Here is a 22573-nt window from a genome sequence, read left to right as displayed (position 1 = left end):
TTAGTGTGAAGATGATGACTATTAAGTCTGTAAGTTAAAGAAACTGCGATATGATCATTGTGGGAGATGACCACTAAAGCTTGGGTCCTATCGCGATATGATCACATTTGGAAGTTCTCATTGTTGCTCACAGTCTTGCTGCGACAAACATATTGTAGTAGGACTCCTGTGAGAGAAGACCATTGGAGCTCACGGTCCACTACAAAATGCATACCGTGGTAACATATAATTTTTTAATTTTATAAAACTCAAGTTTATTATATGATGGAGATTTAATTTTATGACATTTATTATTAAATTTAGAATTAACTTTGAATCAAAAATATATTATATTTTTCACGACATCTATATATAGATAATGTTATTTGTACAGAAAGAAATATATAGATTGCTTTAGAGATTAGAAAAATGACCAACTTGTCATTCTCATAAATGACCTAAAACACACACTCTCTCTCATTCTTGCCCTCTCCCTGTCATTATCTCTCTCTTCTCTGTCTCTCTCTCGCTCTCGCCCTCTCCCTCTCCCTGGTCTTTCGCCACCCACCTCACATTTGCCATCGTCGTTTGCTTGCCTATCCCCACCACTCGCTACATCCTCAGTTGGTTTGGGTGATCATTGGTTGCTGGAGGATGCAGCGGTGAGGAGACGAGGCGGCGAGAGGAAGTGAGGCGAAGAAAGGTAGCGAGGCAGTGAGGTTGCAGCAACGAGAGGAATTACGATGAGAACAAATGAGGGCGAGGCAGGCAGGAAGAGAGAGGAAAGACAGAGAGAAATGGGTGAACAAAATCACAATATATCGCGATATTTTAATATCAAAATATCACGATATATCGTGCATGTAAAAGGTTATGTGAACCCTCTTATGTATAAATAACGCGATCCATATATATATAGCATGATGGGACACCTCTACTTGTGAGGGAGCATCGGCCCCAAAAATTCTCATAAGTCAAAATCCCAATATGTGCATCATATTCCCACTCTCTGTCCCTAATTTGACCACCAGCCATAAAAACACTTTTATTGGTATCATTGCATTTGTCCAATATTTTTTTTCAAACCCCGGGTCACATAAGTTGTAAAACATTTAGGCTGTGTTCTCTTTACTTTTCAATTTTCAGTTTTGAGTTTTGAATTCATTTTTAATTTTCTATTTTGGTAGTCTATTTTTAGAAAATTGAAAACGCGTTCTCTTTGTCATTTTAAAAAACTATTTCTCAAAACAGAAAATTAGAAAATGCGTTCTCTTTAAAATTTTGAAAATAATTTTTTAATGATATTTTATTTAATAAATTTGATTATTCAATAAATTAAAAATATTTAATGTTTATAAATTATTAAAAAAATATCTACATTTTAAAGTTAATGAATTTTGTAATATTTTTTTCTATTATAATAATAAATATATGAATAAATAAATAAATAAATGTGTTTTGAGTTTTGAGTTTGTTTTGGATGAAAACACTCAAAACAATTTTTTGTTATTTTGAGTTTTTTTTATATTTTTTTTGTTTTGTTTTCAAAAATGCATTTTTAAAAACAGTCAAGAGAATGCATTTTCATTATTTTAGAAAATTAAAAATGACTTGAAAATAACAAAAAGAACCCAGCCTTAGTGTATATTCCCCTACAAATAATTTCACTAATAATTTACCTTGTTTTCTTTTAACCTTTACTTTGTTGTTTGAAATATTTTCTACACTTTTTATGACTCCATTAATTATTTCTCTTTTCTTGAATGCCAGCGTTTATATCTTATCTTCTTGTTAATTTTTTCCAACATATTCTATAAACCTGTTCAGTTCTTATGAACATACATATTCATTCTTCTAACCCTCAATCTTTACAGCTACCTTTCATTTGCATAATAACATTTCCATGTGCCAAGTTCGTATGTATATCTTGCTCTTGGAATTAGCTTCTTTATCTGCACTCCTTTATAGAAGTGCGGTGTACTTTACTGTTCCAGGTAACTATTAAATGCCCTTAGCAGTTTTGGCTCTTATATAACCATTAGTAGAGATCTTTTTGTTTCTTTGTGGTTGTAACAACAGCTCCAGGCTGTGGAAACAAAGAAACAGTATGGGGAATTTTCTTGTGTATTTCCAATCCGAACTGAAATAGGAAACCTACAAGCACCACCATGCCCGGTGTTGGTTGCACATCAATAAGGTCAAAATTTCATTCATTATTCCCAAACAGGATCCCACGTAACATAGGTCTACCAAATACTCGAGTAATTCTAATAGCAATTATGAATTTCTAAAGGGGAAAAGAAAAGATGTGAAAATAATAGGAAGTGTAAAATGTGCACGTGTTTCTCATTTGTCTAGAATTCATGATGCTTTGATCCGATGAGTTCTATGATGGTTGTCAACTTTCAAACACAACCTTTCTCCTTTATTTGGGCTTGGGATCAGCTGTAAATAAGAGAAACGATGCTTTAAACGGTAAAAGTGTTGAGGGAATTCCTTAATCCATAAACAGTTAAAAATTGTGCACATGTAGATAACTGTATTCTACTTTTTAGTCAATGGACAAATCCTAGTTCCAAACATAGCATTAAATGGTGGGCATGAGTTGTATGTTAGGCCTCAATTTACCATTTGAATGTAAACCACTTTTTCAACAAATACCTTTAGGATGAGACATGTATCCCTGTGTCCATTCCATATCGGTTCTTCATTTGAAGTAAAAAGAAAGAATGTTTCTCTTGCTTTCTATCTAGAAGTGAAGTTCCTGTTATGATCTATTATATTGTGTTCTTTCATGGGGAAATAACGATGCAATTACTTCATTTGCAAATTTAAAATTAGAGGTCAGTCTCTCTAAATTTTGACAATGAATGAGCGAAGGATGGGAAATTTTGCAGGAGGGGATTACAAAGTTGACAAGAATTCTAGAAGGATTGCCTACATTAGAGTTCAGCTTCAAGGAGTACATGATTATCTATGACTATGCTTATCTTCATTTTTTTTAGTGTTCACCTCTTGTTATTCCTATGATTATGAAAGAAAAGAGAGAGTATAAAGAAGGAAAGAGGGTGAGCCTTGGTAGCAATGCTAGGATTTCTCCTCTGTAAAGGAAGGTCACAGGTTCCAGTTGTTGGGACAACTTATTTACTAAGCAAGAGTCACGCTACATACAAGAACAACTCTCCCCAACCCCAACAAAGTGGGGAGCCTTGTACATTGGGGAAGAGCTCTCTCTCTCTCTCTTGTTGAACTGAGTATTTCTCTTTTGTTTTTTCTAGTGCTGTATACAATACGTGCATGCAAAACCCCCCTCATGATTATTCTCAAGTACTCTACAACAAATACAGAGAGGTTTTCGAAGAGTACATCAATTCAATGGTGAAATCAGTGGATTTTTGCTTCATGTTTATTTTATGCTATTAGTTGTGTGAATATTCCCTTCTTGTAATGAAATCAGTGGATTTTTGCTTCATGTGGCCACAATTTTCTTTACTTGGATTTTCTTTTGCAAGTTGTGTCACACATTTTGAATTCAAAAAGGCCTGCAAATCACTTGTCCCATTTCCCAGGTCACCATTTATGGTTGATTGTGGCTGTACCGTACGTTTATGATTAGAATGCCTCTGTGTATATCCAGTTTTGGTTACAGATTGCAACTTTAGATTATAGTTAAGAGTTCCCCTCTTCTTCCTTCTGTTTTTTCAATTACAGGTATTATCTATAATTTTAATCATTCTGGCATGCAAAATTGGAAGTGGAAGCTGAAGTTTTCTATAATTTGATTTGACAGGAGTGGACTTTTGTACATTGGACCATTAGAATATAAGGGATTTCTAAATGATTTTTTTTAACAACTGAGTTGCCAGAACATCACTTTTTATATTACTGATAAAAAAACGTTAAGTGCATGCGTAAGTGCATTAAAGTTTCAGTTTACTTAAAACATTTACTTAGCCAACAAAAAAAAAAAGTGTCAACTTGGAATCGATAAATTGCCTAAATTCATTCTTTTAAACCACGTTTTGAAATGAATTCTTGTAAGAAGAAGAGAGGTTATGGAGGAAAAAATATTGTAGTTCCTTTTACTGAACTGCATTTTGCTTTCTTCATTTAGGTATTGCCATCATTACGAGACAAACACGATGAGGATATGTTGAGGGAACTTGTAAAAAGATGGAAGACTCATAAAGTCATGGTCAGATGGATGTCGCGCTTCTTCCATTATCTTGATCGCTATTTTATTGCTAGGAGGGGCCTTCCTTCACTCACCAAAGTTGGATTAACTTGCTTCCCTGATCTGCTTTGTCAGTAGTTTTTTTAGTGTTATTTATGATCTCAAACTGTGACGTCTTCGGTTTATTAAGGAAGTTAATACTGTTCTAATATGGTTCTTGTTTTCATATCTGATTTTCATTTTTGCATAAGGAGTTCTTTTATTTTAATTCCAGGTTTACCAAGAACTGAACGGTAGAGTCGGAGACATCGTTCTCAAACTTGCACGTTTCTTGCTTTAAGAATGGAGCATATTTCTTTTCCTTGTACATGAGGTCATTTATCAATACTTTTGGTTCAGATCTACAGAGAAAGGGAAGGAGAACAAATTGAGATGGCCTTAGTTCAGAGTGTTCTAGAGATGCTTGTTCAAATTGGAATGGGGATGATGGATTGTTATGCACATGACTTTGAAGATTACATGCTTAAAGAATCTGCGGCTTATTATTCTCAAAAAGCATCAAACTGGATTGCTGAAGATTCTTGTCCTGTTTACATGCGGAAGATGAACAGTTGTTTTACTACATGTTAGCTTATTGTGGTGTGATTCTATGTCCAATTATATGGATCTAATACTAAGATGGAAATAATAGGTCGAGGAATGCTTGAAAAAGGAGAGGGATAGAGTGTCCCAGTGTCTACACTCGTGCACTGAATTACAAAAGCAGGTGGAGGTAGATTTTTCTGATTTATTAGTCATTAGATGGTGGATCTTTTTATGTAATCTAGTTCATTTGATGACTTCATTTGATAGTTGATCTTGTTTTGAGTGGTGCTAACATTCATTTGGTTGTCTCTAGCCCCAAGCAAATGTATTGTCTACTGTCAGATCACTAATATTATTAATGGTTGCATAAATTCCATACTAGGGCTGCCCTTTTATTTTCTTGCTCCCTTTCACAGTATGCAATCAGGTAGACAAGAGTGAACCTAGACAAGTAGGTGGAATGATGGGAACTATCTGTATGGAAACACTTTACAGTAGTTATATAGAGAAAGCAAACATATATGGTTCTGAAACTCTTTACAGTCTTACAATTTCAAATTTCCTTTTGGACGGAAAATTAAGATATATGAAATATTCTGTTATAGAATCTTGATTGTGATGGATCTTTGAATCAGTGCGGCCACCCACCTTTGTGTTTCTCCTTCTACTTGTGTTTATTTTGCTGATATGTTTTCAATTTGATTACTGTTGAAAAGGACATCTCTTTTCTCTCTGTAGAAAGTACAAAAAGAGTTGTTGGTGGTACATGGATGCCAATTGCTTGAAAAGGAGCACTCCGGATGCCAAGCGTTGCTTAAAGACAGTAAGGTATCTCGTGGAGTTACATTATAGAGAAATATTAATGCAAGTATCAGCAAAAAAAATCATACATGGTGAATGACATCTCATTTTGTTTCTTGTCTTAGGTGGATGATCTATCTACAATGCACCAGCTATTCTCTAAAATTCCTAACGGCTTCTATCTGGTAGCTAATATATTAAAACAGGTAGTGTCTTGTGGGTCTTCCATTTAATTTTCAGTTTTGACATTGTAAAAAGTAGCCTCTTGACATGATAGTTTTCCTCTTACTAAACACTGTGAGGGTTTACTTCTGCAGCATGTTACTGCTAAAGTTACAACCTTGGTTCAACAGGCTAAAGATGCAGCAAGTAACAAAGTCAGTATTTTGTTCCACCTTGCTCCTATCAGTATCAATGTCATTTTTCTTATTTTCTGTCCTATGAAACAGAGGTTGCTTCTCATACATGTTGGCAATTGAGTGCATAGATAAATAGCATATCTTATTTCTCTGTTAGGTTAAAATATATCTGTAATTTATTGAAGACAAATAGATTTATTTTTATATATCAGTTATTTATCTCCAAAAGAATGGACATCACAAATTTTTACACGTATGTTGTAAGGCATGATGGTGTTCTAAAGGAATGAAAATTTGGTTGTCCAAAAGGAGGCATAGATAGATCAAACAAAGGAGATTAGGAGCTTATTCGATAGCATCCCAAAGAAGTCCGATAGGAGATAATGGATTTATGTTAAATCCGTTAGTTAAATTTATAATGGTGGTTGTAGTTCACGTTCATTAAATAAATTTATATCAGATTTATGTATTTAATTAATTGCTAGATAGAGGGAAGGGTTGATGAGTTTGTCACTCATGGTAAGGGAGATGGCTGGTCAATAGAGTGAGGGAGGGGAGGGGTGGAAAAGAGAATGAGATAGAAATTGTGGAAATGCTTTGTTGGTGTTTCCATTTTCTCCGAAAGTTTTCAAATTTTTTACTTATTTTGAAAATAAAAGCAAAGAACCAAATACCATTTTCTTTTTTTCTGAAATTTTGAAAATAAAAACTAAAAATTGAAGACAGAATTGCAATCAAAAGGCGCTAAACTATTAACCTTCTGAACCTTTTTAGTCATCTCCGCCTCAATATGTTTTTGCAGCCCTCCACCCAGCACCACCCCCCATCTTACAGTTCCCAAAAAAAATAGCAAAAAAAAACAAAGACAGAGAAAATAGGAAAATAGTACAATGGTGGAATTTGGTTATATATTTATTAATTACCAATAAATAATTGTAATTGTCCTTAAAAATCTTGAGGATTTATGATTTGTTATAGATAATGTTTTCAAGTGCTAACAACTAATTCTTCACAGACGGAGAGTACTTTTGGCTTATAGGAGCAAGTAGTTTTCTCATAGCTTATGAATTCAGCATCCAATGTAGTTGCACTTAAAAAGTATAGAAACTGATGCAATCAGTCTCTTAATCAGGTTTTTGTCAAAAAAATTGTTGAGGTGATAAACACATGACAATTGTGAATGATCGTTTTACAAATGACCCACTTTTCACAAGGTTAGTTTGAAAATGCTTGATGGTTTGGGTCTGTTGTTTCACCAAAAATTCATTTTATTGGTTCTTCCCATAAGCCAAGAAAGAGGCTTTCAAGGTTTTCTACAATGAACAAGTTTTTGGCTGCTCAAGTGCAGAACTTTTGGCTTTATTCTTTGATAATTTCCTCAAGAAAAGTAGTAGAAGAAAACTGACTAACGAAGTCGTTAAGGACACACTTGATAAGGTAGCTTATTGTAATTTGAATATTTGTACCCTGCATGAAAAACACGTTATGTACCAGAATCATAGTTGATGTAATATGGAGTGAAGTCGCTTCTAATAACTGTTGCCCAACAGATTTGAGCTTCAACTCACCTTATGGCTGCATTAGCCATTTTTGAATGATCTTTATAAAGTATAGCACGTCATAGACTAGTGTGAGAGGGTTGAATTTGTTCTGAAATAATAAGTTTTTCTATGATGTGTGGAGTGCATTGCGGACTTCCATAAGTACGGTGGAAGGTAACACCATGTGTCACATTAATGTTGTATGGATTGGTTCATACATAATCATGAATTTGCTGAGATGAGTCCTCTATATATTTATGTTATATTACAACAGTAAATTGGCTACACTTTGCTCTCATTCTTCAAATTATGGATCAGATCCCAATTCTCCATCCTCTGTGGCTCTGCCATAGAGTAGCAATTTTTATTTCCTCAGTGATTTTCTTGTCTTGTGGATTTGGTTCTTGCAGGTGGTAAACTTGCTTGCTTGTTTTCTGATAGACTTTTTTGATGAATTCTGCAGGTTAGTTGTCTGCTATTATCTATTTTATTTTTTTTTTCTAGTAAGGAGTTTTCTTTTTTATTGTCATTCTTCAAGGAGGTAATCTAGTTGTGATTATTTATTTATTGTTGTCTTTGACTGCTGGAAGGAGAAAACTTTCTTATCGCCTTCTTTTTGACATGAATGCTAATGATGATCACAAAAGATACATCCTAACAAAGCTGAATCAGCAATTTGGTGCACATTTCACATCAAATATGGAGGGGATGGTGAATGCAAATGCTCAACCATAATATATCTTTCCTTCGCATGTAGTTGGTGCTTCAATACCCTATTGAATATTTTCTTTTTCCAATTTAGGGATTTAACATTATCAAGTGAATGCAACAATTATTTTGAGGATTATCCTAACAATGACCTGAAGGCAAATTTGGGGATTCGTTTGACTGTTGACATACTTACTCCAGCATCCTGACCTAGCTATAAACGCTCTGATCTCAATCTCCCTTCAGAGATGGTAGGGTTCACTATTTTTGTATTCCTCTAAAAGCTGAAATATCATTATTCTTATTATGATAAGGGTTATCTACTTCCTCCCTGCTCCTCTCACTAGGCAAAGTGTGTCGAGATTTTTGAGCAATTCTATTCAACAAAAGATAAACATAGAAAACTCAAATGGATTTACTCGGGTACCTGCACGGTAAAGAGTTATTTTGATTCAGAAACTAAGGAGCTGATTGTCGGAACTGATCAGGTAAGTTCTTTTAAACCATCCTCCAATTGATGCAACAAAGAAATTGGAAGTAACTTTTCTTAGTTTTCAGTCTGCAGCTCTTTTGCTCTTTAATTCTTCAGACATATTGAAATATTCAGAATTCAAGACCAAATTAAATTTGGCCGATGCTCATCTGGTCAACCTGCTTCAGTCTCTATCATGCGCTAAATACAGAATTCTTAGGAAGGAGCCAAACACTAGAATTGTCACTCTGAATGATACTTTCGTGTTTAACTCCGAGTTTGTTGCTAGAATGAGTAAGATATGCTCACCCACTCTCTTTATATAATTTCCTCTTGCCCATACTCCTCCCCTGTCCCTAGCTTGGAGTTTACTTTTCTTTTTTCTAAATCAGATTCTTCTCCAACCCATCAACGAATGTGTGGCTAAAATAGATGAAAAGGATAGACGTTATGCTATTGATGCCGCAATTATGCACATAATGAAAATTCGCAGGGTTTTGGGTCATGAACTTTTACTTAGGGAATGTGTTGAGCAATTAAGCGGCATAAGGTATGAAATATCCATATTGATGTGAAATACAACCTGAAATTTATCTTTGTGGGTCCAGGTCACATGTATGCAACCTATGGGAAGCAAATGTGTCGCCTATTATGTCTGCCCCTAAAAATGAACATAAATAGTGATAGGCTAGCCCCAAAACCAGTTTTATCTATATATTCATGTGTGCATGCATGCATAAAGATCCTAACCTTCTGTTGAAATTAAGACTTGTTTCTGGTGCAAGTTTTTAGTTTATATTGGTTGCTAGAAGGTTGTCAATGTCTTATTATTCTGATGATATTAGTGAACTTCGTCTGAGGTTAGATAAATTTATCCCTTAAAAATTGTGTGCTTCTGCAGCCTGACATCAAGACAATCAAGATTCGGATTGAGGATCTGATAAATCCAAAATTGTGAGAGATATTGGATTTAAGGGTTTCTTATTTTCCTGTTCTAAGATGTATAGCTTATACTATAATTTATTTAGGCAGTGAGGTAAAAGTAAATAGGTGATCATATATTACCTTCATCTTACTCATTCTAGCAACAAACTCGAAGTTAAACACGAAAGTATCATTCGGAGTGATAGTTCCAATGTTTGGCTCCTTCTTAAGAATTCTGTATTTAGCACATGACAGAGACTGAAGCAATTTGACCAGATCAGCATCGGCCAAATTTAATTTGGTCTTGAATTCTGAATAACTCAATTTGTCTGAAGAATTAAAGAGCAAAAGAGTTGCAGCCTGAAAACCAAGAAAAGTTAACTTCTAATTTCTTTGTTGCACCAATTGGAGGATGGTTTAAAAGAACTTACATGATAAGTTCCGACAATCAGCTTCTTAGTTTTTTAATCAAAACAACTCTTTACCGTGCAGAGATATACCCAATGAGTAAATCCATTTGAGTTTTCTATGTTTTTCTTTTATTGAATAGAATTGCTCAAAAATCTCGACACACTTCGCCTGGTGAGAGAGCAAGGAAGAAGTAGATAACCCTTATCATAATAAGAATGGTGATATTTCAGCTTTCAGAGGAATATAGAAATAGTGAACCCTACCATCTTTGAAGGGAGATTGAGATCAAAGCGTTCATAGCTAGGCCAGAATGCAGGAGTAAGTATGTTAACAGTCAAACGAATCCCCAAATTTGCCTTCACGTCATTGTCAAGATAATCCTCAAATAATTGTTGCATTCACTTAATAATGTTAAATCCCTAAACTGGAAAAAAAAAAAAAAAAGATTCAATAGGATATTGAAGCACCAACTACATGCAAAGGAAAGATACATTATGTTTGAGCATTTGCATTCACCATTCCCTCCATCTTTGATGTGAAATGTGCATCAAATTGCTGCTTCAGCTTTGTTAGGATGTATCTTTCCTGATCATCATTAGCATTCTTGTAAAAAAAAAAAGCGATAAGAAAGTTTTCTCCTTCCAGGAGTCAAAGACAACAATAAATAAATAATCACAACTAGATTACCTCCTTGAAGAATGACAATAAAAAAGAAAAATCCTTACTAGAAAAAAAAAAATGAAACAAATAATAGCAAACAACTAACCTGTAGAATTCATCATAAAGGTCTTCATCAGAAAAACAAGCAAGCAAGTTTACCACTTGCAGGAACCAAATCCACAGGTCAAGAAAATCACTGAGGAAATAAAAATTGCTACTCCATGGCAGAGCCATAGAGGATGGAGAATTGGGATCTGATCTATAATTTGAAGAATGAGAGCAAAGAGCAGCCAATTTACTATTGTAATATAACATAAATATGCAGAGGACTCCTCTCAGCAAATTCATGATTATGTATGAACCAATCCATACAACATTAATGTGACACATGGTGTTACCTTCCACCGTACTTATGCAAGTCCGCAATGCACTCCACAGTCATAGAAAAACTTATTATTTCAGAACAGATTCAACCCTCTCACATCAGTCTATGACATGCTATACTCTATAAAGATCATTCAAAAATGGCTAATGCAGCCACAAGGTGAGTTGAAGCTCAAATCTGTTAGGTAGCAGTTATTAGAAGTGACTTCACTCTATATTACATCAACTATGATTCTAGTATATAACGTGTTTTTCATGCAGGGTACAAATATTCAAATTACAGTAAGCTACCTTATCAAGTGTGTCCTCAACGACTTCGTCAATCAGTTTTCTTGTACTGCTTTTCTTGAGAAAATTATCACAGAATAAAGTCAATAGCTCTGCACTTGAGCAGCCAAAAACTTATTCATTGTAGAAATCCTTGAAAGCCTCTTTCCTGGCCTATGGGAAGAACCAACAAAATGAATTTTTGGTGAAACAACAAACCCAAACCATCAAGCATTTTCAAACTAACCTTGTGAAAAAGCGAGTCATTTGCAAATCCATCATTCACAATTGTCATGTGTTTATCATGCACCTCAACAACTTTTTTAACAAAAACCTGATCAAGAGACTGATTGCATCAATTTCTATACATCTAACTGCAACTACATCGGATGCTGAATCCATAAGGTATGAGAGAACGACCTACTCCTGTAAGCCAAAAGTACTCTCCGCCGGTGGAGAATTAGTTGTTAGCACTTGACAATGTTATCTATAATGAACCATAAATCCTCAAGATTTTTAAGGACAATGGCAGTTATTTATTGGTAATTAATAAATATACAACCAAATTCCACCATTGTACTCTGTTTCCTATTTTCTCTGTCTTTGTTTTTTTCTCCATCTTCTTCTTTCTTTCTTTTTTTCTTTTTCTTTTTTTTTTTTGTTGGGGGGGGGGGGAGGGGTACTGTAAGATGGAGGGTGGTGCTGGGTGGAGGGCTGCAAAAACATACTGAGGCAGAGATGACTAAAAAGGCTTTAGAAGGTTAATAGTTTAGCATCTTTTAGTTGCAATTCTATTTTCAATTTTTAGTTTTTATTTTCAAAATTTCAAAAAAACAAAAACAGAAAATGGCATTTGGTTCCTGATAGGCACTTGACTTATCAAAGGCAAGGGGCAAGGGTGTAAATTGGATGGTTGGCATAACAGTCAGCCATGTGCATAAGGGTAGAGAAGGGAAATTGCTGGGTTGTGTAACAACCCAGCAAGTGCGTAACAGATTTCTGTTGAGGAGGAGGGAGGGGAGAATATGTAGAGGGGGAAGAAGTTGGGAGAGGTAGACATTATTCTTGTATTGAGTATGAGGGAGAGTTAATGGCCTCTCGAACGCCCAGTTTTTTTCTTGTAATCGGATTGAAGTGGGAATGCCCGTTATATCAACAGTAATGGGCACTAAGAGACTTCTATTTTCGGGCAAAGTCTTTGATGTTATCCACTATGCACGATGTAGGGTCCCTTGGCATACTGAAGGGGGATTGGCGATTGAGCAAAACATGGTGTCACGAGGCAGAATGGCTGCCGACAACGATGGTGTTGGGAAGTTCACCAATGAGGCAGAAGGGCAGCTGACAATTGGTCCGTTTAAAATGCACAGGACTGTCAATTCGGTGACATCCAATGAGAGTATCTTACCGATGAATAGAGCGCCATCAACGGTCCACGTTGTCTGGGAAGCTGGTTTGATTCTTAACCCAGTTTCTCAAAGATTGCACATGGGGTTGGTTGATAATAAAAGGCCCCCCCATGTATTCTCACCATCATGAGGGGGTGGGTGCCTCGTCCAAGCAGGTCATGATGGTGGTAGGGCAGCATGTTTCTAGAAGTCAAGGGCTCAAATTGCATTCTGTTGTGGAGCCAAATGGTATAAACTCAAAAATCTTAAATAATTATGGAAATTTGGACGAACTTCATGATGAGGTTGAGAATTGGCAAGCCTTGAAACAACTGACAAAGTCAAGGTGCTGGGAGTACGACAAGGGTCCGGAAAGAACTTACGAGGGTTCGAAGTGCTCATACAATGGAAATGGGCTACCCCCATTGAAAGTTACTTGAGAACCTTACCGTTTGATCTAGCAGCAGTTTCCATTTTTCCACCTTGAGGACAAGGTGAAAGTTGGAGGGGAAGTAATGATAGGCACTTGACTTATCAAAGACAAAGGGCAAGGGTGTAAATTGGATGGCTGGTTGTTATGCCAGCCATGTGTGTAGGGGTAGAGAAGGGAAATCGTTGGGTCGTGTAACAACCCAGCAAGTGCGTAACAGATTTCTGTTGAGGAGGAGGGAGGGAGGGAAGAATATGTAGAGGGGGAAGAAGTTGGGAGAGGTAGACATTATTCTTGTATTGAGTTTTAGGGAAAGTTAAGGGCTTCATGAACGCCCAGTTTTTTCTTGCAATCGAACTAAAGTGGGAATTTGAATTCAGTTTCAATGAATTATTTCTTTGGGTTCCTATCAGTTCCTTACTTTCATTTTCAAAATAAGAAAAAAAATTGAAAACTTTAAGGGAACACCAACAATGCGTTTCCACAATTTCTATTTCATTCTCCTTTCCACCCCTCCCCTCCCCTACTCTATTGACCAGCCATCTCCCTTACCATGAGTGACAAACTCATCAGCCCTGCTCTCTATCGGGCAATTAATTAAATACATAAATCTGACATAAATTTATCTAATGAACGTGAACTACAACCACTATTATAAATTTAACTAACGGATCTAACATAAATCCATCATCCCCTATCAGACTTGTTTGGGACGCTATTGAACAAGCTCCTAATCTCCCTTGTTTGACCTATCTATGCCCCCTTTTGGACAACCTAATTTCCATTCCTTTAGAACATCACCATGCCTGCATACGTGCAAGAATTTGTGATGTCCATTTTTTTGGAGATAAATAACTGATGTATAAAAACAAATCCATTTTTTGGGGGATAAATATTGATATATAAAAACAAATCCATTTTGTCTTCAATAAATTGCAGATGTATTTTAAACTAATAGAGAAATAAGATACGCTATTTACCTGTGCACTCAATTGCCAACATGTATGAGAAGCAACCTCTGTTTCACAGGACAAAAAATAAGAAAAATGGCATTGATACTGATAGGAGCCAGGTGGAACAAAATACTGACTTTGTTAATTGCTGCATCATCAACCTGTTGAACCATGCCTGTAACTTTAGCAGTAACATGCTGCAGAAGTAAACCCTCACAGTGTTCAGTAAAAGGAAAACTATCATGTCAGGAGGCTACTTTTTACAATGTCAAAAATGAAAATTAAATAGAAGACCTAAAAGGCACTACCTATTTAAATATATTAGCTACCAGATGCAAGCCGTTAGGAATTTTAGAGAATAGCTGGTACATTGTAGATAGATCATCCACCTAAGACAAGAAACAAAATGAGATGTCATTCACCATGTATGATTTTTTTTTGTTGATACTTGCATTAATATTTCTCTATAACGTAACGCCACGTGATACCTTATTGTCTTTAAGCAATGCTTGGCATCCAGAGTGCTCCTTTTCAAGCAACTGGCATCCGTGTACTACCAACAACTCTTTTTGTACTTTCTACAGAGAGAAAAGAGATGCCCTTTTCAACAGTAACCAAATTGAAAACATATCAACAAGTAGAAGGAGAAACACAAAGATGGGTGGCGGCACTGATTCAAAGATCCATCACAATCAAGATTCTACAACGGAATATTTCATATATCTTAGTTTTCCGTCCAAAAGGAAATTTGAAATTGTAAGACTGTAAAGAGTTTCAGAACCATATATGTTTGCTTTGAAAAATATATCGATTGATTAGCAGTCAAAATCACAACTGACACAAACTGTAGAAAGACTCCTTCAGTTTAATATGTCCTCTATATATTAACAACGTGAGTAGGCTATGAATCTACCAGGGCTCCAAGATACTTGTCTAGGTCAGACTTCCATTTTTTAACTCTAACTGAATGGATAACAATAGTATGTAGCCATCTAGAAACTGAACAGTATGATTCAAATTGTATTTTTTGTAAATCACCAAAATACATAAAATTAATCTATCCTTGTACGAAACTTATTATTAAAAAATTGAACATTTAAATACCAAAACAAAAAAGATTTATTTTTGCATCAACAAGCAACTACATACAAACTTTGACTTCCACATATAACATAACATGATTCCCAAGTTTATCTATCTTCCAATCTGCTTAGTGTTTCCATACAGATAGTTCCCATCATTCCACCTACTTGTCTAGGTTTACTCTTGTCTACCACCATTGCATACTGTGAAAGGGAGCAAGAAAATAAAAGGGCAGCCCTAGTATGGAATTTATGCAACCATTAATAATATTAGTGATCTGACAGTAGACAATACATTTGCTTGGGGCTAGAGACAACCAAATGAATGTTAGCACCACTCAAAACAAGATCAACTATCAAATGAAGTCACCAAATGAACTAGATTACATGAAAAGATCTACCATCTAATCATTAATAAATCAGAAAAATCTACCTCCACAAGCTTTTGTTCAGTGCATGATAGTAGATACTGGGACACTCTATCCCTCTCCTTTTTCAAGCATTCCTCAACCTATTCTTTCCATCTTAGTATTAGTTCCATCTAATTGGACATAGAATCACACCACAATAACCTAACATGTAGTAAAACAACTGTTCACCTTCCGCATGTAAACAGGACAAGAATCTTCAGCAATCCAGTTTGATGCTTTTTGAGAATAATAAGCCGAAGATTCTTTAAGCATGTAATCTTCAAAGTCATTTTCATAACAATCCATCATTCCCATACCAATTTGAACAAGCATCTCTAGAACACTCTGAAGTAAGGCCGTCTCAATTTGGTCTCCCTCCCTTTCTCGGTAGATCTGGACCAAAAGTATTGATAAATGACCTCATGTACAAGGAAAAGAAATATGCTCCATTCTCAAAGCAAGAAACTTACAAGTTTGAGAACGATGTCTCCGACTCTACCATTCAGTTCTTGGTAAACCTGGAATTAAAATAAAAGAACTCCTTGTGCAAAAATGAATATCAGATATGAAAACAAGAACCATATTAGAACAGTATTAACTTCCTTAATAAACCGAAGATGTCACAGTTTGAGATCATAAGTAACACTAAAAAAAACTACTGACAAACCAGATCACGGAAGGAAGTTAATCCAACTTTGGTGAGTGAAGGAAGGCTCCTATTAGGAATAAAATAGCGATCAAGATAACGGAAGAAATGTGACATCCATTTGGCCATGACTTTATTATTCTTCCATCTTTTTACGAGTTCCCTCAACATATCCTCATCGTGTTTGTCATGTAATGATGGCAATACCTAAATGAAGAAAGCAAAATGCAGTTCAGTAAAAGGAACTACAATATTTTTTCCTCCATAAGCTTACAAGATGCGCACCGAACTGGAGCAACATTTAAACTCTGATAAATTCTAAAAAGTACATAGAGAAAATAAGCTAAAACAGCATATTTTTTTTTTCTCAAAAATCAATGATTAAGTGGATTTTTATTTTTATATTTTTTTCACATAAGTGGCACTGTGGCAGGAATTTCCCATATCAACTCCTAATTGTGAAGATATATAATTTTCAGGAATGAGGTCTCCTGCATTACAGTGTTACCAGAAAAAATTAATGCCCTAGCAACAACAAGAATTCATTTCAAAATGTGGTTTAAAAGAATGAATTTAGGCAATTTATCAATTCCAAGTTGAAACTTTTTTTTTTTTTGGCTAAGTAAATGTTTAAGTAAACTGAAACTTTAATACACTTATGCATGCACTTAACGTTTTTTATCAGTAATATAACAAGTGATGTTCTGGAAAACTCAGTTGTTAAAAAAAAAATCATTTAGAAATCCCTTATATTCTAATGATCCAATGTACAAAAGGCCACTCCCGTCAAATCAAATTATAGAAAACTTCAGCTTCCACTTCCAATTTTGCATGCCAGAATGATTAAAATTATAGATAATACATGTAATTTAAAAAACAGAAGGAAGAAGAGGGGAACTCTAACTATAATCTAAAGTTGCAATCTGTAAGCGAAACTGGATATACACAGAGGCATTCTAATCATAAACGGTACAGCCACGATCAACCACAAATGGTGACCTGGAAATTAGGACAAGTGATTTGCAGGCCTTTTTGAATTCAAAATGTGTGACACAACTTGCAAAAGAAAATCCAAGTAAAGAAAATTGTGGCCACACGACTAATCTGCTTAGACTTTAATCCATGCCAAGAAACAGGCAAGAATTAATCATTACAACAAGGGAATATTCATACAACTAATAGCAGAAAATAAACATGAAGCAAAAATCCACTGATTTCCTCAACATTGAACTGATGTACTCTTCGAAAACCTCTCTATGTTTGTTGTAGAGTACTTGAGAATAATCATGAGGAGGGTTTTGCGTGCACATATTGTATACAGCACTAGAAAAAACGAAAGAGAAATACTCAGTTCAACACAAGAGAGAGAGCTCTTCCCCAATGCACAAGGCTCCCCTCTTTGCAGGGGTTGGGGAGAGTTGTTCTTGTATGTAGCCTGACTCTTGCTTAGTAAATAAGTTGTTCCAAACACTGGAACCTGTGACCTTCCAGTCACAGAGGAGAAATCTTAGCATTGCTACCAAGGCTCACCCTCTTTCCTTCTTTATACTCTCTCTTTTCTTTCATAATCATAGGAATAACAATAAGTGAACACTAAAAAAAATGAAGATAAGCATACTCATAGATAATCATGTACTCCTTGAAGCTGAACTCTAATGTAGGCAATCCTTCTAGAATTCTTGTCAACTTTGTAATCCCCTCCTGCAAAATTTCCCATCCTTCGTCGAGTATAATAGTCCTTCGCTCATTCATTGTCAAAATTTAGACAGACTGACCCCTAATCTTAAATCTGCAAATGAAGTAATTGCATCGTTATTTCCCCATGAAAGAACACAATATAATAGATCATAACATGAACGTCACTTCTAGATAGAAAGCAAGAGAAATATTCTTTCTTTTTACTTCAAATGAAGAACCGATATGGAATGGACTCAGGGATACATGTCTCATCCTAAAGGTATTTGTTGAGAAAGTGGTTTATATTCAAATGGTAAATTGAGGCCTAACATACAACTCATGCCCACCATTTAATGCTATGTTTGGAACTAGGATTTTTCCATTGACTAGAAAGTAAAATACAGTTATCTACATGTGCACAATTTTTAACTGTCTATGGATTAAGGAATTCCCTCAACACTTTTACCGTTTAAAGCATTGTCCCTCTTATTTACAGCTGGTCCCAAGTCCAAATAAAGGAAAAAGGTTGTGTTAGGAAATTGACAACCAGCATAGAACTCATCGGATCAAAGCATCATGAATTCTAGACAAATGAGAAACACGTGCACATTTTACAGTTCCTATTATTTTCACATCTTTTCTTTTCCCCTTTAGAAATTCATAATTGCTATTAGAATTACTCGAGTATTTGGTAGACCTATGTTACGTCGGATCCTGTTTGGCAATAATGAATGAAATTTTGACCCTACTGATGTGCAACCAACACCGGGCATGGTGGTGCTTGTAGGTTTCCTATTTCAGCTCGGATTGGAAATACTGGACAAGAAAATTCCCCATACTGTTTCTTCGTTTCCACAGCCTGGAGCTGTTGTTACAACCACAAAGAAACAAAAAGATCTCTACCAATGGTTATATAAGAGCCAAAACTGCTAAGGGCACTTAATAGTTACCCGGAACGGTAAAATATACCACACTTCTATAAAGGAATGCAGATAAAGAAGCTAATTCCAAGAGCAAGATTTACATAGGAACTTGGCACATGGAAATGTTATTAGGCAAATGAAGGGTAGCTGTAAAGATTGAGGGTTAGAAGAATGAATATGTATGTTCATAAGAACTGAACAGGTTTATAGAATATGTTGGAAAAAATTAACAAGAAGATAAGATATAAACGCTGGCATTCAAGAAAAGCGAAATAATTAATGGAGTCGTAAAAAGTGTAGAAAATATTTCAAACAACAAAGTAAAGGTTAAAAGAAAACAAGGTAAATTATTAGTGAAATTATTTTTAGGGGAATGGACACTAAATGTTTTACAGCTTATGTGCCCCGGGGTTTGAAAAAAATTGTGGACAAATGCAATCATACCAATAAAAGTGTTTTTATGGCTGGTGGTCAAATTGGGGACAGAGAGTGGGAATATGATGCACATATTGGGATTTTGACTTTGAGAATTTTTTAAGACGATGATGCTATGACTTTGTAAGAACAAACAAATCTTTAATCATATTAGATAGTATAAAAATGGGCATAACAGATTTAATAATTGAAATTTTAAGAATGAAAGGTTTGGCCAAGGTTGTGCAGATCCACATTAGGGGGTGATAAAAGAAATTAAAGGCGGCTACAGATAGAGAAAAAAAAATGAAAAATTTGATCCACTGCTAAGACATCAGAATATGCCAACATGTAGCACTTCTGTGTCTTGTTGGGTAAAAATTTTCCTATGTTTGTTGATCAAAATTGAACCGAAGAAAAGAGAAGTTGAGGTGACAAGAAATGACATCATACCTTAACTGCCAATAAGGTATAGGAACTTGGAATATACAAACTAACATAAAAATCAATTATTTATAACAATTTATATTTTGTATGTGTTATATATACACACGTATTATAAGTTATAACAATAATCAGAGTTGAAAAAATCAAAACAGTGCCATGGGAAGCCCAAAAGGTAAAAGGGGTTGTCAATGTCATGACCCAAAAATTAGGACCGTGACTGGCATTGATCCCAATGGCAAGATGACCCTAACCTTTGACAGCAACAAGCCGCCTATACAAAGTTACTCAATCACATTACCAAATAAAATTTGTCTCACTTATGTCCAATATCTAATAACAAAATTACAATTAAATTCATTTCTTCTAATTGAAACAAAAATGGGGAAATTACATGCAGTACCCTTGAGGTTTAGCGTAATTGCAAAAAGTACCCCTGACGTTTGAGAAAATACAAAGAGTACCCCAAGGCTTAATGTTATGTTGCAATTTCCCCCTTACCATTAGTTACCCACTATTAAATTTTATTAAAAGACTAAAATACCCTTATATTTAAACTCATTCTCTTCTTTTCACATTCTTGTTTCTTTATTTTTTTTCTTTCTTTTTTCTATCACCCATGTTGTTCTATCCCTCTATTTGCAGCTAACGAACAACAACGAATAGCAAACAGCGACAACAAAGAGGTTGTTCACGAGGGCAGCAGCGACAACAACGGTATTGGCATCTGCTCTCTCTTCTTTAAACCCAGATCGGGGTTCATAAATGAAGGGTTTCACACTCTCTTTCTCTGTCTCTCTCTCTGCACAAACCATCTGGGTTCATCGTCGTCGTCATCATCTCTCTCTCTCTCTCTCTATGCGATGAATCTGGCCTCATCGCAGATGAACCCAGGCCTAGTTTGGGTTCATTCTCTATCCTTCTCTCTTTCTTTATGGGCTCTCTCTTCAAATGGCCTCCGACAGTTGGCATCAGTCACTTGCTAGTTTTTTTTATTTTTCTTTTTTTAAATTAGAGGAGAAGAGTGAGAAAGAGAAGAAAATGAGAAAGAATAAACGTAAAACGGATATTTAGGTTTTTCTTTAACAAGAAGGGTGGTTAGTGCCATTTCTCAAACGTTAGGGGATTTCTGGCAATTTCACTAAACCTCAAAGGTGTTAATTTACAATTTTCTCAACAAAACTTCATATAGTGATAAGACAAAAAAAATACTAAACTCAAGATTTAGACTCTTTAAGTGTCAGTGCATCCACATGGAGCATGTCTAAGAAAGGGATATACATGGCTTCACTAAGCCAAAACCTGAAAAAGTGTTGACATCAACAGGGTGAGTTCAAAATGGTTCCACAAGTAACAAAAACATACTGTGACCACTAGGAGAAGACATTAAATCTCATGTCACATGCAACATGTGAAAGATAATAACAGTTTATATATGCTTTAACATATCAATTAATGTAGGTTTCAGAAAGTATATTAGCATGTGAACAGTGAGACACATGATTGTAAACAAGTAAACGGATTTTCTTTTAATAGACAATCAAATAAACAAATAGTTCATGCAACAGATGAACATCCATGTTTATTAAACTGTGCCCTAATTATAAAAACATGTTAAACTAGTATAACATGAGTTCAGACAACACTGCAACCTCTCATGGATAACATATACATGGTACCATGGCCCATAGACCCTTGCTGTAAGAATCCAGGGTCCTCATTAACTAGTTTCATATGTGCATAGAAAACACGATGCATGACAAACTTGATTTTTACCAAAACCCTTTTACCAATAACACAAAATTCATATTTTCTTTTAAAATAACACATTTTGGACATCATGCACGGATATCAGACTCATTCTCATTAACATACTTTTCTTTTTCTCTTTCCTAGTGGATTTAAAACAGTTTATGATCAAAGTCATTGGTTTTGTTGTCAGAGAACAATTATGCAAATAACAAGTACTATAGTATATACTTTTATTTATGAGAGAAATATTATTTTCCACAGCATGACCGAAGTATTTGTTTAAGTGGAACAATCTACGTAGCTAAACCTTCCTAAGCTAGATCCTTAATACATATTGGTTTATCCTCAATTAACCTATGGTCACCAAAATCGAGGATCACATGTACAATTGAACTGTTAACGCTAGTTTAGGTTGAATAAATCCTACAACATTTGGATCTAAAACACTAGGAACTTACCCTCTTAACTTAGGCTTGTCACTCCTAAATTAAGATTACCCTTCAAAATATGTTTATTATATACTCGTAATATATTACATTCGGATTGCTTAAAAAATCTGTCTATATAATCAATAAGTTCAAGTGGCAAGTTAAGGGTTAATTTCAAGATTTTCATAACCTTAAAGGCACAATTCCACAATTTTATAAACTTAACGCTGTGTTTGGAATGAATGAATTCCACAAAATTTTGTGAAATTGATTTTCAATTCCAAAGTTTTGTGTTTGGAATTAAAAAAAAAAAATTAAAAAGTTTTGTGTATAATTGAATTCCATGAAACTGAACAAAGCCAAAGCAAATTCCACCAGATTTGGTAGAATTTGCAAACGAATCCTATAACTTAAAACAAACCTATTTTAAGACCAAAATACCTTTCATTTTTTCTCATATTTTCAATCATGCAACACCATATATACACACTCAATTTATATACACACACACATTGTCCGCACCTTTGCCCACACAATTTATATATAGATATGCTTGTGCATTATTCTTGCTTGCGCACGCATTATATATAGATATAAACTATGACTGCATTTATATTCTTTTAACTTTTAACAAGATCATTATACCAAGGATATTTTAGGCAATAACAGCAAACGAAACTCAAATTCTAGAAACTTTTGCAGATTCTGGAAAGCATCAATGGCCACCCACACGGCAGATTCCGACCATCGGACTCCCCTCG

The 22573-nt window shown here is 35.1% G+C and overlaps 1 pseudogene; it reads right to left on the bottom strand.

Moving 5' to 3' along the window:
• Positions 1–10405: 10405 nt before the first annotated feature.
• The window catches only part of LOC127801479 (cullin-1-like), a 34559-nt pseudogene continuing 22391 nt past the window's right edge, over positions 10406–22573 (bottom strand).

Source organism: Diospyros lotus, chromosome 5, assembly GCF_014633365.1.
Source record: "Diospyros lotus cultivar Yz01 chromosome 5, ASM1463336v1, whole genome shotgun sequence".
NCBI classification, from domain to species: Eukaryota; Viridiplantae; Streptophyta; class Magnoliopsida; order Ericales; family Ebenaceae; genus Diospyros; species Diospyros lotus.
This window is presented reverse-complemented; position numbering and strand designations above follow the sequence as displayed.